The sequence below is a fragment of the Mirounga angustirostris genome, unplaced genomic scaffold, assembly GCF_029215605.1.
Source record: "Mirounga angustirostris isolate CCGP_5_RB_7025 unplaced genomic scaffold, mMirAng1.0.hap1 SCAF_4, whole genome shotgun sequence".
Lineage (NCBI taxonomy): Eukaryota > Metazoa > Chordata > Mammalia > Carnivora > Phocidae > Mirounga > Mirounga angustirostris.
The window spans coordinates 152,914,623-152,934,394 of NW_026991712.1; positions in this window are offsets into that span (position 1 = coordinate 152,914,623).

Sequence of the window (19,772 nt, forward strand, 5' to 3'; positions counted from 1 at the left end):
GTGCCTTCGAAAATCATACGTTGAAGTCCTAACCTTCTGTACCTTAGAATGTGACTATATTTGGAGATGGCATCTCCTCAAAGAGATAATTAAGTTAAAATGAGGTTACTAGGATGAGCCCTAATCCAAAATGACCGGTGTCCTCATAGGAAGAGGTGATGAGGACACAGCCCCGTCCGGAGGGAAGACCACTCTGTGAGGACAGAATGAAGAAGGCCATCCACAAGCCCAGAGGAGAGGCCTCAGAAAAGCAGCCCTGCCAACACCTTGATTTCGACTTTCCACCTCCAGAATTGTGAGAAAACAGATTTCTTCTGTGTAAGCCTCTCTCCGTCTGCAGTCCTGTGTTACGGCAGCCTGAGCCCCCGAACGCACTCCCTGCAGGACGCTGCCCTGTTCTCCCGGCCTAGCATCAGGCCTCGCCCATGATTAGGCGATCGGTAAATATTTGCTGATTAAGTGTGTGCATGAGTGTGTGTGTGTGTGTGTGTGTGTGTATTACGCTTATGGATGGCCATGTATGCAAGGATCTGTGTTCGGATGAACTCAAGTGTATGTCTGCGTGGGTGTGCTTGCATGCAGGAGAGCAGACTGTGAGTGGCACATGTTCACATGTTTGTGAACAGGGGTGTGGTGGGTGTGGGAATGTGAGTAAGTGTGGAGGGTGCTGTGTGCGCCTCTGTGAGCCTCCCACCCCAGTGTGCATCTGGCCGTCTCCACGTGCACACAGGAATATGAGTGTGTGTATGAACGGCGTCCTGTGTCTGCGTGTCTGAGCGTGCCCTGGCACTCACCTGTGTCTGTCCTACCCCACATCTGGGACAGAGGCAGTCTCTGCCCTGGCCGCTTGCTGGGGAGGGGTCTTCGCTGCTGGTGCTCCCTGAGGCAGTGGCTCACAGGAAGAGCTTCCTGAAGGAAGCTGGGCAGGGGAGGTGCTCCCCATCCACACTAGCCCTGAGGGGCGGTGGAGGGGAAAGGCTGACCTCCCCTTGGATGCCCCCTAATCCCCGTCCCCCTTCTCCCAGAATGGGTTGCTTCCCCGCCACCCTCCTGACCCCACACCCCTGCCCCCATACAGACTGTTCAGTTCGGCCATTAGACTGTGCTTATGGACTCTGTCCCCCTCCTCCGGTGCCCTTACTTTCTCTCTTGGGACTGAGATGGCAATGATGACATCAGGTGGTATGTTAAGACAATTGTGATGTTTTCTTCCTCCTCCCGAGGTTCCTTCTTCCTCCAGCGGGGAACAGCTCCACACTCATTGCCCCAGGGGAGGTGTATGGCAGGGCAGAAAAAGTCTGGCCAGCAAGGGTCCGTCGTTCTTCTTTTCCCAAGAGAAACAGGGCTGTGCAGAGAAGCTGAGACAGAGAAATGACACAGACTGACCTGGAAGCCCCAGCGAGGGGCAAGGGGCAGGACTTTCCAGACCTGGGCTGTGCGGAGACCCAGAGCCAAAGCTAGGACGCCCCCAAGCGGAGAGGACGAGGATGGCCCAGGTGAGCCTGTGCAGTGGAAGGCAGGCAGGGCAGCCACCCAGAGCCACCAGGGGCCATGTGGCAGGGGCAAGGGACAGCTCTAACGCAGCTGACTGACAACCAGAGCAGCCCCCGCCCCCCACCCCCCGGCCCTGGCACACGAGAGCGACAAAGGTCACATTTCCTACCAGCTCAGTGAGGAGGGGACTCAAGCACTCCGTTCCTGTCAAGGCCACACAGGGACGTGCTCTATCGTGCACACCTGGACCGTGGACTGAGATTCACACCCCGTGTACTGTTCACAACCACCATCGGCCCTTGTGTGAGCTCATCTCATCTTAGGGGCAGCTCTAAGAGGTAAGTGCTGTGACAGTCCCTTTGTAAAGACCAAGAACCCGAGACACAGAGCAACTCGCACGGCCCACCACTGCTCTGTAGCTGAGGCAGGATTCCAGTCCACCCTAATCACTACACCACGTCCCGGAATCTTCCTAATCAGCCCCTCCCCTGCCAGTCCATTCCATATACTCCAGATCTAAATGCAAATCTCCACGCCACCCTGCCTGTAGTACCTTCCTCCAAGGGAAGTTCGCAGACCACTTCCTCCAGGAAGCCTTCCCTAACTGCTCTCCTCCCATCCAGAAAGGGTCCTTAGATTTCCCTGGATTTTTCTTTAGGTTTTCCCAGTTCCCATGGGTACTTTCTAGATGGTTCTATCGGTTCTATCACTTCTTACCTTGGGAGTGTTGACCCTAAGACTGTGAGCTTCTTTGACATACAGGACTTATCCCTGTGGCTGCTGAACACCTAGCACAGAATAGAGACATAGTACATGTCCGGTTAATGAATGAATGATGTCACTTGCCATTCAGGCCCAAGCTAATGCCTTTCTCCTTCAGGAATCTCCTCTGACCATGAAGAGTGGGTGGCAGGGGAGCAGAGATGGGATCCCGAGTCATACATACTCCATTTTCTCCCTAAGTTACTGTGGACCCTTCACAGTCATCCCCCTGTCTGAATCTTAATGCCTCTTTACCTAAAACGGGGTTCAGAAGCCCCCCTTGATTTGAGAACAAAGAGGTGCTAGCTACAAACACACTAGACAAACCTGGAGCCTGCTCCAGTCCCCGTGCCTGGCCTACCCTGACTGCCTCTGCCCCGGACTCTTGGCCTCACCGCCAGGCCCCTGGAGCTTCACTCACACCCAGGCCTCCCAGCCTCCCGTCTTGGCACCAACTCCAGCTGCACCAACTGTTGGCTTGGGCCTGCAGGACAACCTCAACTTGGGGGCCACGGGGCCTCACGGGGGAGGTCCGGTTGGCAATTTATGGCGTGTGGAACCAGCTCCCTCCCAACACATGATCTATCAAGGCAGTGTTTTCCTTGGAAAGCTGCTCCCGCGTGGAACCCTCTTCCCGGCAAGCAGCTCTCCCTCAGGTGCTCCCAGAGTTCATGGGCAGGCAAGGGGGAGCTGTGGGGGCCCGAGGCCTCCTGGGAAGGGGCTGTTTCCATCAGAAATAACAAATGGATTTCCTCCACCCCGGGCCTCAGCCCGAGCACATTCCAGTGGGCAGAGGCCGTGCAGGTGCGGAGGGGCGACAGAGCTCCTGGGTGTTGGGAGGGAACCTTCCCGGGCTCTCCTCCGATTCCACCCAGAGACTAGGACAAAAGGGGAGAGAGAAAACATTTAAGAGCAAAGACATAGTGGGGTGGAGAGTCTCAGAGACAGGACAAGACAGAAAGAGAGACAGATGGAGAGGAAAAGAGGCAAGCAGAGGGCAGCCAAGGCCTTGATGTAGGGATGAGGATGGCCGAGAGGCAGGAAGTTGGGGAGAGAGAATAAAAGGGAGTGAGCCGGACTGACAAGAAGCAGGAAGATGATCAGAGAGAGGCGAGAGGAGGCCGGGGGAGAGAGAAGAACAGAGCCACGGAGCAGCGGAGTGGGGCAGGGCAGGCGGGACAGGTGGGGCCAGGACGGCCCAGCCAGGCAGGAGTCCTGCTGTGGGAGAAGCACATCTCTGGGACCCCAAACGAAAGGCATGGCCTGGTTCCACACTGACTTAGAACGAATCCCAGGGCCTGTCACGCAAACCTGTCTACTCACCGCCTTCCCAGACAGCTGTGGTCCCTGGACCTCTGGCTGGGAGTGGGTCACAGCTCAGTGGGGCTCCCAGAGGACAAGGAGCCACGTGGAAAGCCTAGGGTGGGGGGCACTGGGTCTGGGGCTGGTGGAGTGAGGAACAATTTGGGGGGCTGTTGTGGTGGTTGGCGATTGAGGGACAGTGAGGAGACGCATCAGGCATTCTGGCTGGGCCGGAGAGGAGGAAGAGAAGGAGACATGGATCCCCACTTTCTTGGAGCCAAAGGCCATTGCAGTTCTCATAGGATCAGACTCGATTTGAAAACCAGGCAGGTGAGCCTCCATTTAGTGAGCCCTCACTGAACACCAAGGTCCTCTTCCTGCTGCTGGGGACACCGCAGCTGACAGGAGACAGAAAGCATACCCTCATGGAGCTTACTTTCTAGCAGGAGGACAAAGACAATAGACAAAATAATGGCGTGGACTGATGGCCAGTGAGGCAGAGCTATGCGCTGTGAATAAACACAGAGCAGGGAGCAGGGGAGGAGCGAGGGGCTGGGGATTTGGAATGGGGCGGCCAGCGAAGACCCAGGGGGCGGCCCTGAACGAGCGAGCTGGGAACGTCTAGAGGAAAGAGGCGGGAGGGTGTGTGGAGCAGCAAGCAGGATGGTGGGGCCCAGTAGAGGGACCCAGGGGTGAGACACGGTGGGAAGAGGAGCCAGGTCCACTCCAGGTGGGATGGGGGAGTAGTGGAGGCTTTGAGCAGAGGAGTGCCATGAAATGAATTAGCTCTTTGAGGTGGAGACTGCCTGGCCCAGTCTCAGCAAGAGCCGGTGGTGGCTGGAACCGGGGAGGTAATAGGAAGCTGGTGAGAAATGGTCAGGGTCTAGACCCCTCAAGGCAGAGCCAACAGGATTAGCAGAAAAATTGCGTGGGGGTGTGGGGTGAGAAGGAAAGACCAGAGTCACCACCTCCCTGCAAGGGCTCTTGCCTCCGCTCTCACCTCCCGGGCCAGAGATCTCGCTACCCTTCCCAGGCACCCACTCTTCTTGGGACAGCCCTGTGGGAGAGAAAATGCTTCTTCAGGGTGGTGGTCAGACCTGCCATCCAGAAGAGCCCACCAGTGGGTTTCAGCAGGCCAGAGATGGGATGGCAGCGGTAGAGAGCCCCAGAGATCCCCCGCAGACCACCCAGAGAGGAGCTGAGACTATGCAAGGGACACTGAGCCGGCCCTGCCGTCTGACCGCCGCTGACTCCTGGTCCCCAGTCCGTCCTCTGAGTGCTGTCTCCTGCCAGAATGTCCTATTTCCCTGAAGTGCTGGCTGCATGGACTCAAGAGAACACAGGTGATAGTTCAAAGAATTTAGTGGATTACAAGAGCTCATGTGGGTAAATACTGCCACCGAGCTAGTATTCATTAAATGTTGTTTGTCACCATTATTATTACTAGTATTATTGTTGATTTTACCATCATCATCAGGGATCAAGTCAGACAGATCTGGACCCAAGTTTTGTCCTTGGACAAAGTGTTTAACTTCTCTGAGTCTCCGAGTGTACACCTACAAAGACAGGGCATAACTAAACTTTCCTCATATCATTGTTGTGACTAAATGAGACACGGGGCGCCTGGGCGGCTCAGTCAATCAAGCATCCGATTCTTGGTCTCAGCTCAGGTCAGGATCTCAGGGCTGTGAGATCGAGCCCCATATCCGGCCCCGCATTCAGTGCAGAGTCTGCTTGGGATTCTCTCTTTCCCTCGCCCTCTGCCCCTCTTCCCTTCAAATAAATAAATTAATCTTTGGAAAAAATGAGATGATGCATGTACAGAATTTGGTGTGGCGCCCGACACAGGAAGTACAGGGACTGGGTGCTCAAGTGGTGTGTTGGGATCAGCTCGTACCGTCTTGTGAACGGGATTATTACGTTTTCAGGAATTGTATGAGCGGGTTGTTGAAAACAGCTGCCACTAGGAACTAAATTATTTTGGGGGCCCCTGGGTGGCTCAGTCAGTTAAGCATCTGCTCATCTGCATGGGGTTCCCTGCTCAGCGGGGAGTCTGCTCTCCCTCTGCCCCTCCCCCCGCTTGTACACAGACTCACTCTCAAATACATAAATAAAATCTTTAAAAAAATTAAATTATTGTTTAAAAATGAAAATATATAAACTTACAATTAAAGAAATTATATTTGGGCGCCTGGGTGGCTCAGTTGGTTAAGCGACTGCCTTCGGCTCAGGTCATGATCCCGGAGTCCCGGGATCAAGTCCCGCATGGGGCTCCCTGCTTGGCAGGGAGTCTGCTTCTCCCTCTGACCCTATCCCCTCTCATGCTGTTTCTCTCTCTCTCTCTCTCTCTCAAATAAATAAATTAAAAATTAAAAATTAAAAATTAAAAAAAAATAAAGAAATTATATTTAAAAAATTATAATACTCAAAGCCCACCATTTTCTATTTACATTTTACTATGATTATCTATTCTCTTGAGGTTATTTACATCGATTGTTTCTGTATGGTGGAAATACTACATGTGATGTGCTATCGTGTATCCCTTCCCAATTCAATTCTGTGTTGAGTGATGTCATCTTGGTAGCTTAGAACCAGCCATGAGGGGAATATTCACACCTCAGAAATTGGCAAAGCTACAAATCTGCGCTTGATTTATTATTTTCTTGATTATCTAGATTTAAGAAAGTGATGGAGAAAATATTCATGATGCAAATTAAACTTAAAAACTGTGTCTATAACACAAAAAAATGAGGCAATACTCTTCCAGTATTCAAAAACTATTATGCGACTAGGCAAAGAATCTGTTCACATCATTGATGACAGAGTAAAGTTCTAACTTACATCATTCTTGTTTTACTTTAATCTTACTTGTTAATATAAACAAAATGATTAACCAACATCTATGTCGGACCTGTGCTCATTTATCAGTTGCAACCATAGGTTGACTACAAATATGAAATCAAAAATAGCATCCTGTAAGAATTAATTGGCTATATGGAGTTAATAATAAAATATGTTTTATATTTTGTTATTATTTGTAAATTGTGTGCTACACATTCTCTATATCTATAAAATTTATTTTATATACACACGATTTTGAGAGATGGTTTTAGACATTTATCAGCTCATCATCGGGGTCATCATAATTTTATCACCATTGCTATTATTCATAATTCAATATGGTTTCTGGTATTGGCAGACTAGTTAATTCAGACCAAACTCCCCGATAAGAACAACTAGAAAAGCCAAACAATAATAACAAAACACATCTGTTTGAAGGCATTGGCAAGCCAACAAGGCAGTGAAGAGTTATGGGAACAAACTGAAAGACAAAGGAAACTCAGACAGCTGTTCTTAGCATTTGAGCTGGTTTTTCCCCTGGATGTATCTGCTGATCCCAATAGAGGCAGTTGAGAAGCTGAGATACTGAACCGAACTCTCAACAGACTCATAAAACTAAGGGGACAAAACTGGGAGCCCAGAGTCTGCCAAGAAGGCTTTTGGTTGAGACCCTAATGGGCTACACCCCAGGAGATAGGGAGAACAGAAAATACATTGCACTAATAGGGATGGTAGCCCAGCTTTAAATGATCTTAATCACTGACTGGATAAATGTGATCCAGAAGAGCCATAGTCAGAGCCATAGACACCTGCAGGAGGCAAAGGTACATCTCCTCTGGTCAAAGATCGTATCAGCCCAGCACACAACTTATCTCTACGTTTTTTTACATAAAATATTCAGAACACAATCCAAAATAACCAGGCACATGAGACTATGTGAATTAAAAGAAATGAAGCGATAGAAACAGACCCACAGGAGAGCCAGCTAATTGTGTTAATTAGATATGGACTTTAATAAAACCATGCTTAATATGTTCAAGGAATTATAAAGCAAGGTGGAGAATGGCAATGGAAAAAATAAAACAATGAAAAAGAATTAATTGGAAATTCCAGAACTGAAAATGAAATCTCTGAAATTAAGAACTTAGTGCATCAGTTTAATGGCATGTTAGATCTAGCTGGAGATGGAATGAATGAGCTAGAAGATAGGTTCAAAGAAAATAGCCAGAATGATATACAGAGAGACAGAGGGATGTAAAATACAAAAAGAATGTAAGACAGGCCTACAATTAGTGTCCCAGATAGAGAAAAGACAGAAGCAAGCCACAGAATCAATAAACTTTACGAAACCAAAGCAGGATTAATTCAAGGTAAACTACACCATATTACAGTTAATAATACAGAATAATAAAGAAAACTCTTAAAAACAACCAGATAAGAAAGACATATCACCACCAAAGGAGCAGCGATTTGATTAATAGTTTACTTCTCAATTGAAGCGGTGGAAATCACAAGACAATGAAGTAGTAACGGTAAACAGCTAAAAGAAAATAATCTGATCTAGAATTTGACTCCAGGGCATATGGTCTTCAAAAATGAAGGCAAAATAAAGACATTTTTTAGATGATTTTTTTAAATGAGAGAACTTATCGCTGGCAAATCTGAAGTAGAAGAAATATTAAGGGAAATCCTGAAAGAAAATGATCCCAGATGGAAGTTTGGATAGGCAGGAAGAAATGAAGAACAACAAAAAGACTGAATATATGGGTAAATACATAGGAATATGGATGGTATAAAATGATAACAGTAACATCTTGTGTGGTTTAGAAATACAGGTCATTAAGACACATGAAAATAATAGCATTAAATTTGAGAAAGGGTAAATGCAGTTAAAGTGCTCTAAGATTCCATTTTCAGGAGGAAATAAAAGTATGAATTTAAAGACCATATAATGTTTGATAGTTAGCAGCACATTTTTAAAACTCTAGGTAAATCACTTAAAGGAGAGTAAACGAAGGTAAAATAACCAAGCTAATTAAGGAGATAAATTATATAATAAAGATGCTCAATAAATCCAAAAAAAAAAGCAAGAAAAGAGGGAGAAAAAGAAACATAGAACAGGCAGGACAAATAGAAAACAAATGGTAAGATGTAGATTTAAACCCAAATATTTTAGTAGTTACACTAAAATATAAATGACCTAATGGCTTCAAATTAATAGATTTAAAAATTGCCAGGCTACACTGAAAATGAATCCAACTATATGTCGCCTATAAGAAATATACCTAAAATACAATTATACAGCAAGATTGAAAACAAAAGCATAGAAAAAGTTATAACATACAAACTAATTTTTTAAAAGCTGGTGTCGCTATATTAATATCAGACCATGCAGACTTTAAGGTAAAATTTTACCAAGGTTGATAGATATAAGATCAATAATCTAAAATTCCATTTTATTTCTGGGGCACCTGCATGGCTCAGTCGGTTAAGTGTCTGACTCTTCATTTCGGCTCAGACCATGATCTCAGGGTTGTAAGACTGAGCCTCATGCCGGGCTCCACACTGGGCATGGAACCTGCTTAAGAATCTCTCTCTCTACCCACCGCCCCAAGAATAAAAAAAATTTTTAATTCCATTTTATTTCTATAAATCTATACCAGACAATTTAAAGATGGCAACTACAACAGCACTAAAAAAAGTGTAAGTAAGAATAAAAACAATCAAAAGCATGTGCGATCTCTATATCAAAAACTACAAAACATTATTGAGCGAAATTAAAGAAGCACTAAAGAAATGGAGGGATAGTTCAAATTCATAGATTGAAAGACTCAATATTTCAATGATGTCAGTTCTCCTCCATTTGATCTATAGATTCAATGAATTTCAATCACAATCTCAATGATAGGCTAATGATAACTGACAAGCTGATTCTAAAATTTATATAGAAATGCAAGAAGGTGAGAATAGCCAAGACACTCCTGAAAGAAAGAAGATGGGAAAACTTATTCTACCAGCTATAAAAACTTACCATAAAGCTCTAGCAAGATACAGTAATTAAAGCAAGTTGGTACTGGCTAGGATAGATTAATAGATTGATGGGAAAAAAATATCAGAAATAAGCTCAAGCTTTAATGAGTGCTTGATCAAAGGCAAAAATGGCACCCCAGGACATTGAACAAAAGAATGGACTTTTTCATAGACAGGACTCAGTCAAATGTTTAAAATATGGGAAAAAATTAAAACTAATCTCTTCTTCACATCATACAAAATCAATTTAAAATGAATTTTAGATTTAAAGTGAAACAGAAAACTATAAAGCTCCGAGAATATAACAAAGGAGAACATACCCAATGAACTGGGAGCAGGGAAAGGTTTCTTAAACAAGATACAAAAGCACTATTCATAAGGAAAATCCCAGCCCAGTGCTGGGCAGGGGAGTTACCGAGACAAACAACATAGTCCCTGTCCTCAAGGAGTTTTGCCTTCAGGGGAAGCGAGTGAAAAAGAATAAGATATGTGGCAATGTTTAGCGGATTCCCCGCGCCTACTGAGGGGATCTTTGTCAGTAGAAGATGGAGAGCATGGGTTGGCATCAGGCAGACCTGGCACATAACTGGTTCTACCACATCCTAGCTGTGACCTTGGGCAAGTCCCTTAAACTCTATATCCTCAGATTCTTCATCAGTAAAATGGGAAATTTGCCAAAGGTTCCTTTAAGGACTGAATATGATGACATATGTAAATGCCTGACACGTACTAGATATTCCACAGGACCTAGCTCCCTCTCTTTCCCACCCGAGAACTGATTCCTAGAGTTGGTTTGTGCTGGGCTTTGAAGGATGAGGGGCTATCCCCAAATAAGGTTCACCTTGTGGGACCTCCCCTCACCCCCACCTTCTCTCATCTCCACCCTGACCCCAGCACCCGGCTGGGCACCCAGATGGTCTTTAGATCTTCATTGAAAGCTTGTTGATTCAGTAATGCACCCCCTTCAACAGATGTGATGTGTCTCAGAGCAGAGGACAGCCTTAATTCAAGATTAATTCAGCACTGTCACTTAAAAACAAACAAACCACAACCCTCCCCTCCAAAAAAAACCTTCTTATTTTAGTTCATAAAAGATAGAAATGTGAAGCAGCGAGTGTTGGGCTTGGCTATGGTAAGATATGTCCCAGGTTTGGCTCTGGGCTCTGTCACTCATCAACTCTGTGACATGAAGTAAGTCCCTATTTGTCTCTAAATCTCAGTATCCTCCTACATATAATGGGGATTCCCGTTCTTCCTCAAACACGTGTAGTTAAAATTAACTAAAATTATGTATCTATAAACCCTTCAGGAAATGCAAAATACTGTATGAATGCCAGCAGTAATTTTTTAAAATTTTTTTATTAACATATAATGTATTATTTGTTTCAGGGGTACAGGTCTGTGATTCATCAGTCTTACACAATTCACAGCGCTCACCATAGCACATACCCTCCCCAGTGTCCATCACCCAGCCACCCCCTCCCTCCCACCCCCCTCCACTCCAGCAACCCTCAGTTTGTTTCCTGAGATTAAGAGTCTCTTATGGTTTGTCTCCCTCTCTGGTTTCATCTTGTTTCATTTTTCCCTCCCTTCCCCTATGATCCTCTGTCTTGTTTCTCAAAATCCTCATGTCGGTGAGGTCATATGATACTTATCTTTCTCTGATTGACTTATTTTGCTTAGCATAATATCCTCTCAAATGACAAGATTTCATTTTTTGATGGCTGCATAATATTCCATTGTATATATATACCACATCTTCTTTATCCATTCATCTGTTGATGGACATCTAGGCTCTTTCCATAGTTTGGCTATTGTGGACATGACTGCTCTAAACATTGGGGTCCATGTGCCCCTTCAGATCCCTACATTTGTATCTTTGGGGTAAATACCCTGTAGTGCCAGCAGTAATTTTGATAGCCAAAACATTTATTGAGCACTTTCCATTGTCAAACACAGTACCGTATCTCATTAAATCCTTACAGTCCTAAGAAGTAGTTATAATTATTGACTCCCATATGTCAGGGAAGGAACTGAAGCTTAGCGAGGGTACATAGCTTACCCAAGGTCACTCAGCTAAGAAGCACTGGAGTCAAGACACAACTAGTCCTGCTATCCTGGGCTACCTCAGCCACGGCTCCAGCAGAACTCAGGCTGAGGCTTTCTTGACATTCTTCTCCAGTGAGTACCCAGGCCCTCGAGGGAGCGGCAGGGAGCCTTAGAGTGAAGAAAAGGACTTCAGGGTCATTACCACTGATGTCACAGAGGTTCACTAAGTCATTCACCACATTTGTGCAATTTACTGATGCGCCAGGCACTGTTCTAGGCACTGCTCTGTCAGTGGATCAAAGATCTCCACCCAGTGGCACCTGCATTCTCTGAGAGGGAGACCCGCACAACAGCAAGCGCCACATAAGTGAAGTAGAGGATGCATAGAAGATCACAAGGATGATGCAAAAGAGAAAGGAGAGCAGGCTGAGGAGGATGGTAGTGAAGGGGAGTGGAGGACCGTTTTAAACAGGGTGGTCAGGGCAGGTCTCACTGAGGTGACATTTCAGCAACGGCTTAAAGGAGGTGAGTAACTGAATCATGGGAGCAGATGAGAAAGCCAGAGGAGAGTGGGGATTTGGACTGGGGCCTGTGAGCGTCCTGGACTGGATGCAGGGGGCATAGGTATACGCAGACGACCTCTTGAGCGTTGGAGGGGTGCCTGGGATGCACTGCACCCATCCCCCTCCCACGTCACTGCAGGAGGCCGAGGGAAGAGGGACAGCGAGGTAGTGGCCGGCACGACAACTCACTGGCCCAGGGCTCGCTAGCTGGCCGTCTCGTGAGCGGGAGTCCGAGGCATCCCACATTAGCAGGGCTGAGCCCCTTTGTCATCTCGCACACCTCTCTGTCCAGCACTGCCTGAAGGTGGCTGTGGTCTCGGCTGCAGGCCAGAGCCAGGCCGGGGCCAAGTGCAGGACTGCACGGCTGGCGTGGCCCAGCCGCAAGAGGTTTCTCCCACTTCCCCACCCAAAACGAAGATCGCCTTTTAGATGACCTTCATACCACAATTTCAAAATCACAGGGGACCACTCCAATAAACTAGCATTTCCGCTGTGGCTTCATTGGCACGTGCTGAGAATGGCCGCAGATCCAACCGCGGCTTCTCGCTCCACATAATTCAGCGCCTTAACCCGAAGCAGGCCCCCAGCTAGCGCCTTTGTCTTTGGGGTCCTAAGAGGCCCCAGCCACCCTGCTTCTCCCCAGCACCGGGGGCCCCTAGAGCAGCAAGGTAAGCGAATGAAGCCTTAGAAGAGTCTGTTGAGAAGAGATCCCAAAGCCAGAGAAAAATAGACTCATTTGCATTCATTTCCATTTAATGAAACAAACATTTACTGATTATCCTCCCACAGGTCAGGGTCTGTGTTTTGCCACGAGTGGCAGTAAATAAGACAAGGTCCTCGCTCGTAGGAGATTGCAAAATGAGCATTCTTCTCATCTCTGCATGCCTACATCTTTGCAAGGTCACTTTGCAGCTCTTCCGATCCAGGAACAGAGTCCGTTTCTCTAGCCCTCGACTCTGGCTTGCCCCCCAGTGATCTGCTTTGGCCAATGGAACACGAGTACTTGAGTTGACAGCATCTGGCTTGAAAATCATGTGGACATGGAGCCCGGCCCTCTTTCTGCTCTTGGGAACCCTGCTACCACCCCGTATGACGCAGCTCAGGCTAGCCTGCTGGATGATGAGAATCGTGTTGCTTCATTACTCCATCCAACAACCAGCCACCCACAGACGACTGACACCAGCAGAGCAACCGCTCAGATGAGCCCAGACCAAAGTGTAGACTCACGGAATCATGAGATAGGCAAATGGTTGTCGTTTCAGACACTAAGCTCAAAAAGGGCTCTCTATCTCGGGAGCCAGGCCGGTGCATCAGTCAGTGCAGCTAGCTTGGTGTAGGACAGCAGGGAGTTGTGAAGATGACAGCCAACTGTCCTCACCTAAAGGAAACAGGCTCTAGGGACGCCGGGGGGGTTCAATCAGTGAAGCGTCTGCCTTTGTCTCGGGGCATGATCCCAGGGTCCTGGAATCGAGTCCCGCATCGGGCTCCTTGCTCAGCGGGGAGTCTGCTTCTCCCTCTGCCTGCTGCTCCCCCTGCTTGTGCTCACTCTCTCTCTCTCTCTGACCAATAAATAAACAGTATCTTTAAAAAAAAGAAAAAGGAAACAGGCTCTACAGCTCCTTCCAATGGGGCCACTCACGAGTGTGCACCCAGTGTTGCAGACGGTTTTAAAGAGAAGCCAAAAATAAGATATTTATGCAAGATCCCCCTATATTTAAATGTTGACAATGTAATCATCTTTCACACCATGTAAGTTAAGAATCTGCAGGCCCAATCCAGCCAGCAGACATCAACTTCTAGTTTGATGGAAGAAAAGGGAATACAGGTGACCTTTGAGCAACACAGAGTGAAATGCACAGATCTACTTATATGCAGATTTTTTTCATAAATACAGTACAGTACTATAAATGTGTTCTCTCTTCCTTATGATTTTCTTAATAACATTTTTCTCTATTTTATTGTAAGAATACAGTATATAATACACACAACCTACAAAATATGTGTTAATCTATGGTTTATATGATCAGTAAGATTTTCAGTCAATAGCAGGTTATTAGTGGTATTAAGTTTGAGGGGCGTCAAAATGATATGCAGAGTTTTTACCACATGGGGGGTCCACACCCCCAACCCCTGTGTTGTTCAAGGGTCAACTGTACTTTAAACAAAACAACACCGATTATGATAATAATAATAGTTTTTAAAGAGGGAGTTAAGTGCAGAGAAGGTTAGGCACGGGGGCTGCAGAAACCCAGGAGAGGCAGCTTAATGCAGCCACTGGAGGTCAGAGAGGGCTCCTTATGGCAGGTGACATCGGGCTTGGGTCTGGAAGAAGGAAGACATGTAAGCCAGGTCACAAGGTGAGAGAAAAATTCCCCACAGAGGGAACAGCCTTCGTCAGGGCTGGTGTGGCAGGGCTGACAGCCTGGGGGAGGGCATCCCTAGACCATAAGGGGAAGGAGCAGTCAGAGTGGCCAGAAGGGAGGCTGGAATGGTGGACAGCATCCGTGAAAGTTTGGACATATCGTCTAAGGAGGCAATGACATGGCGAGATCTTTCAGCGAGCAGCCCGGGGAATCAGGGTCCTCAATCCGAATCCCAGCTTGGTCATTTCTTCCCCAGGCCAACCCTTGCTGAGTCACTTACCTCTTTGAATAGTGGCAGAACCTGGCATCAGCTTGTTAAAGCACAGATAGTATTTATCCGTGAAGAGCCACTGAGGTATTGGTTGTTTTCATGCTTTCTTAAATGTTCCTTTTTGTTGTTGTTGTTAAAGCAAACATGCTCATTTTAGAAAATTACTGAAATATAGCAAGTATGAAGAAGAACATTTTTAAATTCCCCACAGTCCCACCACTCAGGAACAACCATGATGGACACTTTCAGCTATCTTCCCGGTCTCCCTATCCTGCACCAGTATGGTTTGCTTGCCTGTGGTTTGTTTCCACAAAGTTGAAATCATTCCCAATATACAATTTTGTATTTTTTTCACTTAATGTCATACCATAAGAATTTTTCCCATGTCATTAAAAATTCTTCAAAAACATCATTTTTATAAATTCTTATGGAAATAATCTGCCTGTGTGGGATGTCTTATTAGGCATTTAGAAAATAACGCTAGTACTGGTGGTTATTTACATTTATTAAACAGTTACTATGTTCCAGGAGTTTCCATGTATTAACTTCTTTCATTCTCACACCCTTGAAAGTAGGGGTCATATGTACTACTCCAGGGGCTGGGATCTGTACAGATGCGCTCTCCTCCCCTCTTCTCCCTGCCCCAGGCCTCGGTGCGCTGATGGGTAGGTAGGGATGCCTGCACCTGCTACTTTGCCCTCCGCCATCTGGCTGGGTCCTGCCAATGGGAGGCATGGCAGGAGATCCATTTCTATCCCCTTGGGCCCCTTCCTGCTGGGGCTGGAGCAGGTTGGCTGCCTCCTACTTGCCCAGAGCCACAGCCCCTGTCAGAAGCTCTCTCCCCACAGCTGGCTCTCCAGCTCTGGCTAACCGAGCCCTCCTCTTGGCCCTGCGGGCCTCGAGGTGCCCAAGCTCCCTGCAGGTGTTGGTGCTGGAGTGCTGCCCCCTCGGCGCTGCCTACATGGTCATCAAAGTCCTTTTGTTCACCTCTCATCAAACGACCCAGGTCGATTATGCCGTCTGTGTCCTTCTGCTGCAGCATGTCCATGGATAAAAAGTCATGTGCCCTGATAATGAGCAACTCCAAAAGTTATACAATGAAAATTAGACCCCTGGGCTCACTGCCCAAAGGTGACCACCCTCAAAACTTTACTTTTTGGTTTAAAAAATAGTAAGAAGAGCTCACACATAGAGTGCTCTAAAGATGAAGAAACTGCGGGCACCTGGGTGGCTTGGTCAGTTAAGCCTCCAACTCTCGATTTCGGCTCGGTCGTGATCTCAGGGTCCTGGAATCGAGCCTGCTTAGGATTCTCTCTTGCCCTCTCCCTCTCCCTCTGCCCCTCCCTACTGTGCTCCCTCTCTCTCTCTCTCTCTCTCAAATAAATAAATAAATATTTTTTAAAAAGATGAAAAAACTGAAGCACAGAGAGGTTAAATGACTCACACATGGTCACACAACTCAAAAGTGGCAGAGCCGGGAACTGAACTCAAATAATCTGGCTACTGAATTTATGTTTTTAAATACTGCATACACTACCTCGCCCAGAAGTCTCTATTAATATCCATATCTTTGTCTCAAACTCTCTATTGTTCTACACAAATTAAAACATGTTATATGTACTAATCGTGACTATTTACTTAGTAATATAGCTTATAGATCTTCCTGTACACCTTGTTCTTTTTTCCCACTTAACATACGTTGATATGCTTTCCTTATGCACGACTAAGCTCTACCTCATTCTTTAGTCTTCTCCTGATTTGCATTTCAATTGGTTTCAGTTTTTTTGCTATTACAGACAAGGCCATAGTAAATAACCTTGTGCAAATATCTATGCATATCAGTGCGGGCATATCTAGGGATTAGATTCCTGGAAGTAGAATTTCTAGGTCAAAAGGTATGTGCATTTTTTTTAATTTGCACAAAGATTTTTAAATTTTGCTTTTGCAAAATTATTGATGATGGCTATCTCAACAGTATCTTTAAGCCTGTTTTACTTGGTTGTGTTTTATCAAATTTTTTACTTTTTAAATTTTCGTAGTTAAAAATATTATATTTTAATCTTCATCGTTTTCATGAGAGAGGTTGACATCTTTTCAATAAAACCTTATTTTATTGAGCCTTACTATGCTGTTATTTAGCCCATTCTTCAAAATTCACTATTAAAAATAACAGTATGATGACCACCTTTGCACATGAGTCCTGTCTGTATCGCTTAGTATTTCCTGGGAAATATTACTTAAGGTAGAATTACTGAGTCAGAGGGCATGGGCTTTTTTAGACTCTTGCTGCATACTGCAAATTACCACCAAAAGAATGACATTGCCCTCCCACTAATGACGTCTGAGAGAGATCCCCCCACCTACCTCCCCAGCGCTTTTATAATTTTTAAATGAGTGCCTCTGAATAAGGAAAATGGGATTTCAATTTCATCTCCATTGCCTTGATTTCTAAAAAGCCAGATTGAGCATTTTTTTTCATATTCTCGGCCATTTACATTTCTGTTTCTGTGAATTCTATCTTTTATCCATGTTTCTCCTTTTAGTGTTTCTCTTACAACAGGTGAACACACAACGTTTTTAAGCAGGTCAAATCAGCATATCATTTATTAAATCCCTACTATGCAGACAGTGTGGAGCTAGGTGTTTGAGAGCCATAAATGAGATGCAATAATTATTCTTACAGATCTTGTGATTTCGCCAGGCAGACAAGCCCATACACAGAGAAAGCAATTAGAGAGCAAACCAGACAGTCTGTAATCAAGTGCTAAATGGGCAGCTCAGATGCTACGTGCTGTGAGAGCTCAAAGAGGAGAGACAAGAGCCGTGCTGGCGTGGTCAGGGAAAGCTTCTCGGAGGAGGAGCCCCACACAGGAGCTCTATGTTTAAAATGTGACTATGGCCTAGTGACACACGTCTCTCCTCCAGCAGGAAGGGTGACACCTCAGTGGCTCTCTTAACACTTCCGCGGGAAATCAGTCTTCAACAGATAAACTAGTTGACCGCGGCCACGGCTCAACCAGGCCAGCAGCGGTTGGCCGGTCTTATCGTTGCCATGGTAACCATGGCGACAACAACTGACATTTATTGGGCTCTGACCATGTGTCAGACACCCTGTGCTAAGTGCTTTCTATTTATAATCTCATTTAAGTTCCTGGCGAGCCTATGAAGTAGGTACTATTGTTACCTTTTTTACAGATGTGGAAAGTGGGGTTAAATAAGTCGCTCAAGGCATCGGTGAAAGTGTTGATGAGCTTGGTCTCTGACCTCTGTTCGTCAGCCTCCGAGAAGTATCCTCTATGCCCAGGCTTGCTGCAACAGCTAGGGCCCACCCAACCCTTCCCTCCTGCCTCCAATCAGAGCTGGCAGTTCCTTTGGCATGACTGACAGGCTTGAGGGGAACAGATCAGAGTCCTAAAAGTTCAGCGAAGACTCCCTGAGCACATGCTAAGTCCAGGGTGAGGCACCCTGGTCCCCACTGTACAAGGAATGGCCCAGGAGTAGACCAGGGCAAGGCTGTGATGGAGATTCAGGCTGCTAGGGAGAAGCACGAGGAGCACGGACAGCAGAGGGGGTCACCAACCCCAAGCGTGCAGCTGAGTCAGTCCTGAGAAATGGAGGGGGTCCCCAGGGAAAAGGAGGGGTGGAGAGGAATTCTAAGAAGAGAAAACAGCTGAGGTCAGAGCCAAAGTGGAATGCAGTATGGGCGTGAGGGCGGGGTGGACACGATCACAGTGTGTCCCTTTATCACAGCGCTGACCACACCGTGTGGTCATCCTCTGCTGACCATCTGTTCTTCCCAATGAGCCACGTACGCCCCCAGAGCAGCAACTTCACGCGACCCTCCCCTGTGAACCCGCAATGACAGGACGCCTAGCCCCTATTGGGCAGGCAAGACATGTCTGTGAAGGAAGGCCCTGATGGCCAGACATCTCCATCAGGGAGGACTAGGTACTCAGGACTTCACCAGGGGAGGCAACACCCCAGGGTGGGGCCTGCCGTGCAACCAGACTGTGCACCCACTGAGGACAGGGGCGTCTCCTTCTCCTTCCTGTCCTCCAACACCAAGTTGCCAAGCACAAGCCTGTGAGCAATGGAATAATAACCACTACTATTAGTCCAGCAAACACATAATGATTACATGGAAGATGCAACTCTAAGTGCTTTGCAGAAATCTTTCTCTGAACCTTCCCCCAAATCCCAATATACTCATTGTACAGATTGGAAAACTGAGGTACAGAAAGCTTAAGTAACTTGCCCAAGGTTATTTGAGAGACACTACAGAACAGAACTTCAGAGCACAGGCATGGGGATCGGATCAGACCCAGGTTCAAATCCTAGCTGTGTCACCTAGCCCCTGGGGGATGGTTACTTATATTCTCCGGCCTCAAGTTCTGAAAGAGTAATAGTAACAACTTCACAGTTCCAGTGAGGAGCAAATGATATAAATGGAAAGCACCTAGCTCCGTGCTTGGCACACAGCAGGGACTCAGGAACCGGCAGCCATCATTTTTGCCCTGAAGTCCAGAAAGCTCTTGTTCCAGTGAAGACAGGCCATGGGTTGCCCACATGGTCTCCCCTGGTCCCCTTCCCCTCAGACACAACCTCTTGTCCCACACATGAGCCACTCGCAGGAAGACATGTGAGTCAGACCCCCGGTCCACTTGGGCCTGCTGTTCCCCAGTCAGCAAACTTCTTCCATCCAGAGCAATCTTTTCCACTGCTCCCAGCTGCCAGCAGAGGCCGGCATCAGAGAGCGTCTTGGCTCCCATTGGAAGAAAAACAAACTTTGCAGAAAAATAAACACTTTTTTTAAAAGTCCTGTGGTTTTGCATTCAAGACCTAATAGTTTTTCCTTTTTTTTTTTCCCAGATACCACAAATCTTCTGCTGGAGGGAGAAAAAAGAAAAAGCGACTAAGAAGAGACTTCTAGATTGTTCTTTCATGCAAACACACCCCAAGATGGCCTCATTCAAGGATGAAGGTCTGGCATCTATGCCGCCATGGGGAGACCTCCAGACAGCAGCCCCTGGAGACTAGAGTCTTCTCTTCCCCACTGTCTGAGCTGTCCCTTCTCCTTACTTCCAGGCCTGGAAGGGT